Here is a 14,883-nt window from a genome sequence, read left to right on the forward strand (position 1 = left end):
ACAGCTGAATGCATTCTGTTACAAATATATTGTGGGCCAGGAGTCTGTTAGACTAGAGATGAGCGTTGTTCTACTCGAACTGTTCGCCAATCTCAAATTCGAGCTGTTTTGGGCGGTGTTCGAGCCGGTCGGCGAACACGAACAATTTGAGAAAAATTCGGCTGTTCGAGGTTATGTTCGATAACTGTTCGTGCACCAAAATCATAACTGGATTTTTTCTCAGTAATGATGAAAATTAATGTTAATCCGCAGTTTGAGTGTACAGCGGGGTGGGGGGAGGGGCAGGGGATGGATCTCTGCAGGAACAATGAAGATCTCCATTTTTTTTTCTCTTTCCCGCATTTGCAGTGGGGAGGTGCAATCTGTCAGCCTATCAGCAGCGCACACACGGAGCGAAGTGCTTTTTTTCACACAAGCAAGGGCATGTGTCATTGGCTGTGTATGTCACATGTCCTTGCCCTATAAGACCAAGCCATTTTCCCCGTCGCCACCATTTTCTCACTGCTGCAGCTGCGTGTTAGACGGCACCGCTGTTGCTGTGTGCGCTATACCTTGTTAATTTCAAGCCAATTTTCGCACAAATCTACAGATAGCTTGGGAGTAGGGAATAGTTGTGATTGCAGTCCTTTTAAGGACTAGGTTACAGCATTTCCTACGACTTTTATCAGGCAGGTCTGTGCTCTTAAATAGATAGATTGTGGGAGTAAAGACTAATTGTAATTGCAGTCCTTTTCAGGACTAGGTTACATCAGTTCCTATCAGTTTTTGCCAGGCAGGTCTGTGCCAGTGCTGTGCAAGTTTTTTTCACAGCATTTGGCTGAATCTAGCAAAGCTAATCCTTTTTGGCCTATTGCAGAGTGTGTTAGTCAGTGGAGTAGCCTATCTGTGCTGCAAGATATACCACCTGTGTATAGAATACCAATTTTTTTACTGCACCTAGTGAAGTAAAATCTTTTGGGCATAGCATCATTCTATTAGTCCATCTATACTGACCTCCATCAGGTTGCAAACTGAATATAATTTTTTTCTGCATCTAGCTCTGAAAAAATATTTGGGCTTCTAGCAGTGTGTGGGACTTGGTCTATTAGTCCATCTATACTGACCTCCATCAGGTTGCAAATTAAAAATAATTTTTTTCTTCATTTATCTCTGAAAAAATATTTGGGCTTCTAGCAGCGTGTGGGACTTGTTCTATTAGTCCATCTATACTGACCTCCATCAGGTTGCAAATTAAAAATAATTTTCTTCTGCATCTAGCCCAGCCAATAGTTTTGGCCTAATACCACAGTTTGGCCACTCAGCTCTGCTCGGTTACCATCCATTGTTTTTTTGTGCAAACAACTCCAGAGTTGTGAATTAGTTAACCACCAAAATGAGTGGAAAAAGGCCTGCTGCTGGTGGAAAGGGGAATAGGCGTGTTGGGAAGGGGAAAAAAGGTTGTGTCCGTGGGGTAGGTGCAGAAGAAAGACCATCTTCCAGCCAAACTAAAATGTCTACTTCTTTTAGCGCACAATGTGATAAGATCCCTTTCTTACGGCCACGCCAATCGCTACAAATTCCAGATGAGGCACAAAAACAGCAGGTGCTTCAACGGATATCAAGTGCTCCTTTAAGTGGGCTCTCCTCCACATCAACTTCAACATCACAAATACTCCAGTCCTCAAAGGTGTCACCCAAATCGCACTTGCTTCCTCACAGCTCCCAAATCTCCAGCTGCCCGTCTGAGTATGAGGTAGAACAGATGGTTGAGTCTGCAGAGCTGTTTACTCATACTATAGCCTGGGAATCAGAGGTCGACTCCAGCGCTTCTGTGAATCCAGACGAGGAAATGATCTGCACTGATGCCCAGAATCTTTATGAGTCGGATCCAGGACCAGACGCAGAAGGTTCTGACCATAATGTAGACCCTCATTCCCAAACTGTAACTCCTGTTGGTGGAGACAATGAGGAAGACGATGATAAGACTCAAATACCTGATTGGAGCGACAACTTTAGTTTTTTGTCAGGGCAGGAACAGGTTGGCTCTGAGGACGACGGGTGTGATAACACACAGGGTGATGATGATGAGGTCGGAGATCCCACTTACTGTCAACCCACAGTCAGCCAAGAGATGAGGTCAGCAGAGGAGGTGGAGGAAGATGCTAGTGACGACGAGGTCAGGTTGCGCCTTCCTGGACAGAGACGTAGTACTGGAAGCACGTCAACAACTGCATCCTCAAACACAACTCTGCCTCTCACCACAAGTCGTGGTGGCTCTTCAGGTCGCATGGGTGCTAAGCCTTGCATAGCCTGGGCATTTTTTCAGATCGATAAAGATGACCCAACTCGTGTTATCTGTAACATTTGTCAGCAAAAGCTAAGTAGAGGCCAAAAAATACATAGTTTGAGTACTTCATGCATGAACCGGCACATGGACATGAAGCATAAGTTGCAGTGGGAAGCTCAGTGTGCTACAATGCGGCCTAGCCGGCCGGGCCAATCACCGTCTGCCATATCTTGTGCATCCGCGGCCTCTTCATCCTCTGTGACTGGGGGGACAGCAGTCACACCTGTTTTGGGGCGCAGACCTGCCACCTCTTTACCCGCAACAGCCAGCGTGATTGGCAGGTCATCATTTTCTTTGGAGGTGGTAACACCAGCTGGTGTTGAGCGCTGTCCGACATCGATAGCACCACCTTTGGATCAAGGCAACCTAACATGTCCGCCTGCATCTTCCTCACAGACCGGCAGTTTGCCGGGGACACCCTTATCAACCCCGTCTAAGCACAATAGCCAGCCCTCGGTCCCTCAGATGTGGACAAGTAAAAGACCATTTCCTCCTAGCCATGAGAAAGCTAAGAGGTTGAATTTCACCATCTGCAAGCTCTTGGCTACAGAAATGCTGCCTTTCCGCCTGGTGGACACAGAGGATTTTCGAGACCTTATGTCCGTCGCAGTGCCCCAGTACCAGATGCCCAGTCGGCACTACTTCTCAAAGAAAGGTGTGCCTGCGCTCCACCAGCATGTCGCACACAACATCACCGCTTCTTTGAGAAACTCTGTGTGTGACAGGGTGCATTTCACCACAGACACTTGGACGAGTAGGCATGGACAGGGGCGTTACATGTCGCTGACTGGGCACTGGGTAACTATGGTGACAGCAGGACAAGGGGCTGCTGTCCAAGTCTTGCCGTCCCCACGAGTTGTGCGTCAATCCTCTTTATGTTAAAGTTCCTCCACTGCTTCTGCCTCCTCAACCTCCTCTCGGTCTTCCACCTGCACCCAAAGCCTGTCTGGTCATGCCACAAGCTTTCTAACTGCGCAGAAGGGATCCTGCACACCTCCTTACTATGCTGGCAGTAGGGCTCAACGTCATCAGGCGGTTTTTACATTGAAATGTCTGGGAAATGTGAGTCACACAGCTGAGGAGTTGTGGTCAGCTCTGGAGAACCAATTTCATGAATGGTTGTCTCCACTGGACCTGAAACCAGGGAAGGCCGTGTGCGACAATGCTGCAAACCTGGGTGCGGCCCTTCGCCGGGGCAATGTCACACACGTGCCTTGTATGGCTCACGCGTTGAACCTGGTTGTCCAGCAATTTTTAGCCCACTATCCCAGACTAGATGGCCTTCTGCAGAGGGCACGGTCGCTGTGTGCTCACTTCCGCCGTTCGCATCCCGCAGCTCAGCGACTTATATCTCTACAGAAGTCGTTGGGCCTGCCACTTCACCGGCTAAAATGCGATGTGCCTACCCGGTGGAATTCAACTCTGCACATGTTGCAGCGACTGTGGCAGCACCGACAAGCCCTGGTGCAATACGTTCTGACGTATAGCCTGGGCCAACGAGATTCAGAGGTGGGGCAAATCACGCTGGAGGAGTGGTCTCAGATCAGGAACCTATGCACCCTTCTGCACAGTTTTGAAATGGCGACGAAGATGTTTAGTGCTGACGATGCCATTATCAGCATGACTATTCCGGTGATTTACATGCTGGAGCACATGTTAAACAGAATTCGGAGTCAGGTGGTGGCACAAGAGGAGGTGGAGGAAGTAGAGGAGGAGGAGTTGTATGCGGAAGGGCTAACATCTGCAAGGTCCAGACGGTCGGCAGCACCAAGGCGGCAGGCATGTGAGGGTGGGGGAGATGGTTTTACCAGGGCGCATGGTAGCAGCCAAACTAGTGAGGAAGGTGCAGGAGCCCAGGAAGAAGTGGAGGACGAACTGATGGAAGACTCATCAGATGAGGGAGACCTTGATCACATTTCTGTTGTGCGAGGTTGGGGGGAGAGGACAGAGGAAGGAAGCATGATTGTTACCTCGCCACCAACACAACAGGGAGTTGGTGCTCCTGGATGCGCAACACACATGAGTGCCTTCTTGCTGCACTACCTGCAACATGACCCTCGAATTGTGAGAATTAGAAATAATCCTGACTACTGGGTTGCCACACTGTTAGATCCCCGGTACAAAAGTAAATTTGCAGAAATTATTCCTGCCATAGAAAGGGATGCACGCATGCAGGAGTATCAGCAGAGACTGTTGCAGAATCTTACATGTGCTTTTCCACAAAATACCAGTGGTGCACGTAGTGAATCTCACAGTTCCAACTTGCCAACCGTGGGACCGTCAAGTGTTCAGCACTCAAACCGTAACAGAACCACAGTATCTGCTGGTAACATCAATTTTGCGGAATCATTTCACCACTTTTTTAGCCCATCCTTTGCAAGGCCACAGGAGACAAGAAGTCTGACACATAGTCAACGCCTAGAGACGATGGTACAGGAGTATCTCCAAGTAAACATTGAAGCCACGACTGTGTCACTGGACCCTTGCTCTTTTTGGGCTTCCAATCTGGATAAATGGCCGGAGCTAGCCACTTACGCCTTGGAGATCTTGTCATGCCCCGCAGCCAGCGTTCTGTCTGAACGTGTGTTCAGCGCTGCTGGTGGTGTGCTGACAGATAAGCGCACGCGGCTCTCCACTGATAATGTAGACAGACTCACGTTCATAAAGATGAACAAATCATGGATCCGAAACGACTTTTCTACCCCTGTGTCATCCTGGGGAGAGTAAAAGCTTGATGATTGGTTAAAATCACCCTACCAACCGTTTTAAGCTTTCAAATTACTAATCATGTTTATCTGTATCTTGACTGGAAAATAATTTGGGCTTTGTAGCAGTGTGCAGCACTGATCCTATTAGGCCATCTATAATAAGCTTCACCAGATTTAAAATTAAAAATAATTTTTAGCTGCATCTAGCCCGGAAAATAATTTTGGGGCTCCGAGATGCGCAAGACACATAAGTGCCTTCTTGCTGCACTACCTGCAGCATGACCCTCATATTGTCAGAATTCGAAGTAATCATGACTACTGGGTTGCCACACTCTTAGATCCCCCAAACTTTTCGATCAACCTTTTCATTTTAATAAAGACCAAAAAAATGGTCATTTTTGAAATTATAAGCATTAGCAGGTTGTTAGAAACTGAAATCAAACAGTTTTCAACTCAAAACTTTATTCTAGGTGATGTTACATTTTCACATAGGACCCCTTGTTCGAAAGGAGCTTCTGAACTCTCTCGTCCATTGAATTTGTCAGGTTTTGGATGGTTTCTGCTTCAATTGTTTTGCATGAGGACAGAATACCCTCCCAGAGCTGTTGCTTAGATGTGAACTGCCTCCCGCCATCATAGACACTCCTTTTAATGATGCTCCAAAGGTTCTGAATGGGGTACAGGTCAGGGGAGCATGGGGGTCACACCATAAGTTTGTCCCCTTTTATGCCCATATCAGCCAGAGATGCAGATGTTTTATGTGCAGCATGAGATGGTGCATTATCATGCAGAAAAATGATCTTGCTGTGAAATACACGGTTCTTCTTCTTGAACCATGGCAGGAAGTGCTGTTTGAGAAAATCCACATACATTATGGAGTTCATCTTTAGCGCCTTCAGGGATCCTAAAGGGGCCGACAATCTCTCTCCCCATGATTCCAGCCCAAAACATTACTCCACCTCCTCCTTGTTGGCGCTGTAGCCGTGTTTGCGTGGGGTGTCCATCAACCAGCCATCCTCCACTCCATTCATCTGGACCATCGAGCGCTGCACGGCACTCATCCGTGAACAAAACAGTTTTGAAATCAGTCTTCATGTAATGTTTGGCCCACTGGAGCCGTTTCTGCTTGTGTGAAGTGGATAGAGGAGGTCGACAGGATGGCATATGCACAGCTGCAAACCTCTGAAGGACCCTGCATCTTGTTGTTCGGGGGACGTTGGAGGCACAAGCAGCTTCAAAAACTTGTCTGCTGCTATGACAAGGCTTTTTTGCCGCTGCTGTTTCAACCTGACGTAATTGCCTGTAGGAAAGAGTCCTCAATTTGCCCTTATCAGCACGCACACGTGTGTACTGTGAATCAGCTACATACTTCTTGATTGCCAAGACACTTCATCCTGATCATCGCACAATGTTGATTGTAGTCATGCCTTGACCTAAACACTCCACAATTTGTTGCTTCTCAGCAGCCGACACATCCTTTTTCTTTCCCATTTTGGCAGAAAATGTAGGCTGCTTAATAATGTGAGAGAGCCTTCTTAAGTAGTCTTGCCTTTCATTGGACACACCTGCCAAACTAATTAGCACAGGTGTCTGCAATTGCTTACAGTGATATAAAGAGCCCTGACACACATCACCATCAATGAGTTTAACTGACAAACAAACAAATTCTTCCCTTATCACTCCTAAACACTTTTTGCATAATAATTTGGAACGCAGTGTACATGTGCTTTTCTACAAAACACCAGTGGTTCACGTAGTGAATCTTACAGTTCTAACTTGCCAACCGTGGTCTGTATGGAGTTGTTCAATAAAGGGCCCAAAATTAAGATAACATAGATGGGAGAGGTCTCTATGAATAGGAATTCCTAAGTATTTGATACCCTGTGAGGGCCAGGCAAAGGGAAAGTTGGACTGGATGGAATCCTATATGGATTTAGGGAGGGAGACATCGAGGGCCTCAGACTTCGCTGCATTGATTTTAAAATTTTACCATGTAACAAAGTGATCTATTTCAGCCATAACAGCATGGATGGATATATGTGATTGAGTGATATATACTAGGACATCATCAGCAAATAGAGAGCACTTGTACTCGGTGCCTCCCACCTCAATCCACCTAATATTGGGGTTATGGCGAATTGATGAGAGCAGGTGCTCCGTCACTAGGATGTATAAGAGAGGGGACAGAGGACATCCCTGCCTTGTCCCATTGGTGATTGTGAAAGGTGATGAAAATGTTCTGACGCACCCCCTGGGCCTTGGGACACCCGGAGCCGGACACTTTTTGGTGGATGCTGGTGGTTGTAGTCTTCGTGGCGGCGATCCGGTTCCGTGGCTCAGGGCGGTCAAACCAGTGGCGGAACTATTTATGTGGTTTTGATGTTTAAATGTCCGACTACGCCACCCGTGGATTGCGGTCAGAGTGAACCGCCGCTACAGGGCAGACCACTGAGGCTGGTGTTGTGGGTGCAGCAGAGCGTAGCATAACTCCCCACGGGAGGAGTATAGCCTCAGGGCAGTGTATGCGGAGGATGGGGGTGATGGTGCAGGGCAGCAGCAGTAACGACACGGAGTCAGTGATGCAGTTCAGGGCCTTTACTCACAGTTCTTATTATCCAGACCACGTCTGCAGGTAACGGCTGCCCACGTCGTACTGTGCTCACCAGGTGAGGGGCTCAGACAACTCCCAGATAACTTTGGAGCGCTTCACAGGACCCCCTTTGTGTGTCCTTTGTCTGGCCTTTCTTACCAACACTTCTGTCCGGCTGCCTCGGGCCTCCTCTTGGTAAACTTGGCGCCAGTTTCCCTGACCCTATGTGGTGCCTTCCTAGCGGGTGGAGCAAGGGGTTGCGCCACATAAAATGTCAGAGCCTCCGGTTTCTAGCTGAGGGTCGTTTCCTGCCTCCACTAGTTCGGGGACCGGTCTCCCCCTTTGGCCTGACCCCTCCACGCAGGTGGATTCGGGCGTGCGGTGGCAACTCGCCCGTCCGCACCCCTGGGATCCCTTCATTCCTCGTTCCTGGAGCCTTCTCCGCTCCTCTTCCTTCCTTCTCCCTCTTGCAGGCCTGGGCCTCTGTTACTAGGCCCGCCTCCGGATCAGAGCTCATGCAGAGCCCCTGCTCCCTGCCACTTCTGCTCAGACTTCTCTGCACTGAACTAAGATGGTGCCCACCTTTTATACTCCCTTCTCAATGCACCCAGGAACTGCTTCCTCCCTGCTCCTGCACTGCAGGGTTCCCCTTCCTCAGTGTTCCCTCCCCCCACTCCAGCCAGGGACAGGGACTGTCGTGCCCATCTCAGGGGCATATTGGTCGCCCTGCCCCACGGCAATGTGGTGTAATGCATGCAGGTGTCGGGTCCTGATCCACACTCCATCCTTATCTGAGAGTGAGATATCACACCTCTGGGTGAGGTGCAATACGTCTGTAGCAACCGAGCCCTCGGTGCTACAGTTCCATTTATCTTCAGCCTAGGTGACGTATTGTGATACAGGGCCGTGATTTTGGCTATAAAAGGGTCCCCTAGACCCCTACCCCAAGCTTTTTAAGAGAATCATATATGGCGTGCCAGGAGACTCTATGGAATGCTTTCTCAGCATCCAACGAGAGTATCTACTTACAAATTTTTAACTGCATCTAGCCCAGGAAATACTTTGTGCCTAGTAGCAGTGTCTGCTAGTCAGCGGATTATCCCGGCTGTTAAGCAAGCTACACCACCTGTAGTTTGGACACTTAATTTTTTCAAAGGAAATGCTTCGGGACCACGGGATACTTAGTGAAGAGCATCAGGAGGCACCCCAAGGCATAGGGGCTGGGACTGGCACTAGGATGCCTTGCGGTGGACAGCCGAGCTCGATCCTTATAAAAGCTTTTTAACTGCAGCAGCTTTAGTGGACGCTACTGGAGCTGGAATTACGCGGCTGCTGGCATGAGACTTGCCCTCCAATAGATCCTTGTAAATGGATTTAAAGTGTATTCATTCAAATTAGAGGGACAATTTAAATTAAAAAGCTTAGAGCTGCCTCCACCACAGGGGGGCTCTCTCGACCCACCAGCGGACAGGCACCAGTATTGGGAGAGGGGGGCTGGCCGTCAGGGTTCACCGCGGCTCTGGCACAAACCCGGCGACACGGAGGTGGCACGGGCAGGAGCGGACTGGCCGTCTCGGCTTCTCACTTTTTGGATTTTAGAAGGGCATGACATGCCTATATCTGTGTCTCCCCCTCCTTTTACTCCTCAACCTCTTTTCTTTTCGCATGACTATATGTACTTGTCACTTTTCCATGTGTTAGTTGTGTCTTCTGAGCAGTTTGTCAGCTTTTGGACACCTTTGAAGGTGTTTTCTATGTGTTTCTATGTGTTTTTGTTTGCCTGCCATTGGTTTTAACGGTGTTCGAAGGTGTTCGACGAACAGTTCGACGAACAGTTCGGCGAACACACGGGTGTTCGACGAACCGAACCGAACTCGAACACTACGGGGGTGGCTCAACACTATGTTAGACTTTAGTCTGTGTCCATCACCTTAAGTGTCCATTGCTTAAGTGTGAGAAATATGAATTAATCCTGAATAGAACCTGAAGTGAACTGAAGGTAACTGGATACTAAACCACAGTAAGCAATGTTTGTGTTTGTTTTCACTCTCACCCCCTTAATCCTTCACCTTTTCCAACCACCCCTAATCCCTACACCTAGTAATGAACTCTTCATCTCTCCCTCCATTCTCCCCACCCATCTCACTTCCTTCTCAGAGCTATTCCTCAACATACAATCCTTTGTCTCCAAACACAGACAGCCACCTCATGCCCTCTCCAACTCCCACCTACTAATGCTTTCTCTGCTCCTCCTCACTGTCGGCGACATCTCTCCACATCCCGGCCCTCCTCACCACATCCCTACAATCACTTCCACCTCCTACCCACGATCTAACCCAAACTCTCGTAACCCTTCTAACCTTCTACCCATCCGCCCAGCCCCCGCTTCCCCAGTCCCTCTAACAGGAGCTCTATGGAACGCTCGCTCCGTCTGCAACAAACTTACCTACATTCACGACCTCTTCATCACTAACAAGCTTTCCTTCCTCGACATCACTGAAACCTGGCTCACCCCCTCTGACACGGCCTCTCCTGCTGCACTTTCATACGGCAGATTCCACCTCTCCCATACCCCCCACCCCAACGGCAAGCACGGTGGAGGAATAGGTTTCCTCCTCTCAGACAACTGCTCCTTCTCGCATATCCCACTGCCGTCCTCAATTACTCTCCCCTCTTTTGAAGTGCACTGTGTGCGCATCTACCTCCCCCTCCAACCTCCAACTGGCTGTCATTTACCCCCCCCCGGACCAGCCACCACCTTCTTTGACCACTTCACCACTTGGCTACTTCATTTCCTTTCCACTGACATCCTGACTATCATCATGGGTGACTTTAACATCCCCATTGACACTTCCCTCTCAGCTGCCTCTAAGCTTCTATCCCTCACTTCCTCCTTCGGTACTACTCAGTGGTCTTCCACACCCACCCACAAAGACGGCCACACACTGGACCTCATCTTCACCCCCCTCTGTTCTCTATCTAACCTCTCTAACTCACCTCTCCCTCTCTCTGACCACAACCTACTTACATTCTCTACCCTCTCCTCTCCAGAGCAACAATCCCCACTCCACAAACTTGCATACCCTCGCAGAAATCTCAAACACCTTGACCTACACTCACTCTCTGAATCCCTTCTCCCTTTTACAGACATTAGTTCCTTACATGATGCAGATATTGCTGACACTTTATACAACACCACAACAGCTGCAGCTCTCGATTCGGTCGCCCCCCTCACACATTCCAAAGCTCGCACAATCAACAGACAACCCTGGCACACCAGTCTAACTAAAGAACTGCAATGTAAAAAATCGCTGCACTGCTGAATAATGGTGCTCAAGTAGGGGCCGAACCCTTTCGTATATCAAAATAATCTTTGCACTCAGATATGTATGAAGTGAGAATTTTTAATGCAGTCCATTCATATTTACAAACAAAAAAACGATTCGGTCATACAGCGGTGGACGCAAGTGGTGGACACCGCGTTGACACCAGACTCACCCCACCTATCAGTTAAGGTAGCTCTATTATGGACTATGGTATCACACTTGCTGCCTGTGCAGGTTAATTCAGTTGTATTACAAACACTCTGTTAACTGATGAAGGTCTGTATGACCGAAACGTTTTTTTGTTTGTAAATATGAATGGACTGCATTAAAAATTCTCACTTCATACATATCTGAGTGCCAAGATTATTTTGATATAACTAAAGTACTGCGACGGGCCTCCAGGGTTGCTGAAAAGGTCCCACTCCAATGAGCACTTCATCGCATTCAAACAGTCCCTCACTACCTTCAAGTCCACACTCACTGCAGCAAAAGAAACATACTTCGCATCTCTCATATCCTCCCTGTCTCACAACCCTAAACAACTATTCAACACCTTCAATTTTCTCCTCTGTCCCCCAGTGCCTCCTCCCTCTCCTCTTATTTCAGCCGAAGACTTTGCCTCATTCTTCAAGCAGAAGATTGACACCATCAGACAAAGCTTTTGCCCCCACAGCCTCTCCCCACACCTACTCAACCCTCCTCCTCCAAAACCACCTTCTCCACCATTACGGAAGATCAACTTTTCTCTTTACTCTCCAAATCACACCTCACCACCTGTAAATTTGACCCAATCCCGTCCCACCTCATCCCAAACCTTACCACTATCTTCATCCCAGCCCTAGACCACCTCTTCAACCTGTCACTAACAACTGGTGTCTTCCCCTCATGCTTCAAACATGCCTCAATCACACCCATCCTCAAAAAGCCCTCCCTTGACCCATCCTCTCTGACTAGCTATCGCCCCATATCACTTCTCCCCTATGCCTCAAAACTACTGGAACAACACGTCCATTCTGAACTGTCCTCCCACCTCTCCTCCTGCTCCCTCTTCGACTGCCTACAACTGGTTTCCAACTGCACCATTCTACTCAAACTGCACTGAATAAAGTCACCACTGACCTACTAACCACCAAATCTAAGCGACACTACTCTGTCCTCCTCCTCCTAGACCTGTCATCTGCCTTTGACACAGTGGACCATTCCAAAAAACTCTCTCATCTCTCGGCATCACAGACTTGGCCCTATCCTGGATCTCCTCATACCTAACAGACAGGACATTCAGTGTCTCCCACTCACACACCACCTCCTCATCTCGCCCCCTATCTGTCGGTGTCCCCCAAGGTTAAGTTCTAGGACCCCTGCTCTTCTCCATCTACACCTTCGGCCTGGGACAGCTCATAGAGTCTCATGGCTTTCATTATTACCTCTATGCTGATGACACACAGATCTACCTCTCTGGACCCGATATCACCTCCTTACTAACCAAAATCCCACAATGTCTGTCCGCTATTTCATCCTTCTTCTCTGCTAGATTTCTAAAACTTGTAAATAGAAAATTAGCGTGCACACTGTCAAATAGTATTGAGGTGCAGATGCAATGGACTGGAAATGTCCTCAAATCACGTAAAAATTAATTCATCGCACACTCATACGTAAAAATTAATTCATCGCACACTCATGAGTGTGCGATGAATTAATTTTTATGAGATTTCTAAAACTTAACATGGACAAAACAGAATTCATCATCTTTCTGCCACCTCATTCACCCCCCCGAACTGACCTATCTATCAACGTCAATGGCTGTCCACTCTCCCCAGTCTCTCAAGCTCGCTGCTTTGTGGTAACCCTGGACTCTGAACTCTCCTTCAAGCCACATATCCAAGCCCTTTCCACTTCCTGTCAACTCCAACTCAAAAATATCTCCCGGATCCGCACATTCCTCAACCACGAATCTGCAAATACACCAGTGCACGCCCTCATCATCTCCCTCCTTGACTACTGCAACCTCCTGCTCTGTGCAACACTCTTGCACCCCTCCAATCCATCCTAAACTCTGCTGCCCAACTAATTCACCTGTCCCCCCGCTATTTCCCGGCCTCTCCTCTCTGTCAATCTCTTCACTGGCTCCCCATTGCTCAGAGACTCCAGTTCAAAACCCTAACCATGGCATACAAAGCCATCTACAACCTGTCTCCTCCATACATCTCTGACCTAGTCTCCCGCTACATACCCACACGCAACCTCCGTTCCTCACAAGATCTCCTTCTCTACTCCCCTCTTATCTCGTCCTCCCACAATCGCATACAAGATTTCTCCCGTGCTTCCCCCCTACTCTGGAACTCTCTACCCCAACACACCAGACTCTCGCCGACCATGGAAGCCTTCAAAAGGAGCCTGAAGACCCACCTCTTCCGTCAAGCCTACAACCTGCAGTAACCCTCGCTCCACCATACCGCTGCACGACCAGCCCTACCCGCACCTACTGTATCCTCACCCATCCCTTGTAGATTGTGAGCCCTCGCGGGCAGGGACCTCTCTCCTCCTGTACCAGTCGCTGTCATATTGTGTTCAAGATTATTGTAATTGTTCTTGTATGTATACCCCTTCACATGTAAAGTGCCATGGAATAAATGGCGCTATAATAATAAATAATAATAATAATGAAAACTGAAAATAATATTTGATTGACGACAACATAAATAATAGACTCTATGATGAGAAGACATTCTGGATTTGTGTGTGTATACGCACTGATATCTGCGCTCTCTATACTCCCCCTTCATTCCTATGTTCTCGCTGCTGCTCCCCGGTTCTCACCTGTTCCGATTGCTGTTAGAGTCAATGGGATCAGAAGCAGAAGAGGCGGCAGAGTCTCCATGTCCCGTCTGCTGCAGTCACAAGTGGACGCGGCTTCTCTCGCAGAGTCTTTCGTTGCAGTGACCTCAGATTAGAACTTTTTCGTTACTGTTTAACAAATCACGATATAATTGTCGTTTTGCTATTGTTAGCATTATAGTCAGGAAATACCCATGTCTACAATCCAACCTGTTGGCACCTGTCCATATATACTGTAGGTCTAAAGTACCAGCTCTTTAACCCCTGAGCAGATAAACAACATTTGTTCTGGGAGTAAAGGTAACTATACTAGTTTTTCTAGTATAACTTATTAAAGGGCAAATGCAGCCACTACTGATAATATCACCATTAATGTAGAAATCATTCCCAGGGTACATGAAGGTAACATTGTAGACAGATAACATTATTTACGCTATGAATGAGTTTCATGTCCTGTATAACAACCCACTGGGACATTATAATTCTGAACATATCGTAGATAGTGTAATTGCAGTACTGAAGGCTTCTGTGCACTTTAGTTACACCACTAGGTGGCAGCACAGTCACAGATCTATTGGTCCAATCAAGTTCAAGGCAAAGAATTTTTTAAAGTGACGCTGTCGTTAATTGGTTACTAATTTAATATACTTTAAATAATTCATCAGTGTATACAATAATTTTGCAAAATATATTCGATTCTTTCTACAGCTATGGGCTACCTTTTCCTTTCTCTGGATTCACGATGTGACAAAGTCACTGGTAAAGTGCTGGAGGGGAGATATGTTTCCCCGAGGCTATTGGCGTCAGTGAATTAAAACCGTTAAGTTTCCTCCAGCATGTTATGTGCAAGGAGGGGTTAAGTCTCCATTTCCAAAGGGCGTGTTTTTATGAGAACAACCATAGAGCGGGTGGGAAGTTGTTCTCCATATCTCCTCTCCAGGGTGTGGTCTGGGGAGGTTTAAATACTTGGGTAGCTGAGGCATTCAGAGTTCAGTAGGTCTGGAGTGAGGAACTCCAGATCTGTTTATGTGGAGCTATCCTGAACCACACGGAGTATCTGCACTCTGAGCAGGCAGATCCCTGCTGCCACAAAGACTG

At 47.9% G+C, this 14,883-nt stretch overlaps 1 pseudogene; it reads right to left on the reverse strand.

Moving 5' to 3' along the window:
* LOC141175766 (fatty acyl-CoA hydrolase precursor, medium chain-like) overlaps positions 1-13,976 on the reverse strand; it is a 70,060-nt pseudogene extending 56,084 nt beyond the window's left edge.
* Positions 13,977-14,883: the final 907 nt, after the last annotated feature.

This window comes from Phyllobates terribilis, unplaced genomic scaffold (genome assembly GCF_046119375.1).
Source record: "Phyllobates terribilis strain yellow unplaced genomic scaffold, ASM4611937v1 Scaffold_14__1_contigs__length_39327217, whole genome shotgun sequence".
Classification (NCBI taxonomy): Eukaryota; Metazoa; Chordata; class Amphibia; order Anura; family Dendrobatidae; genus Phyllobates; species Phyllobates terribilis.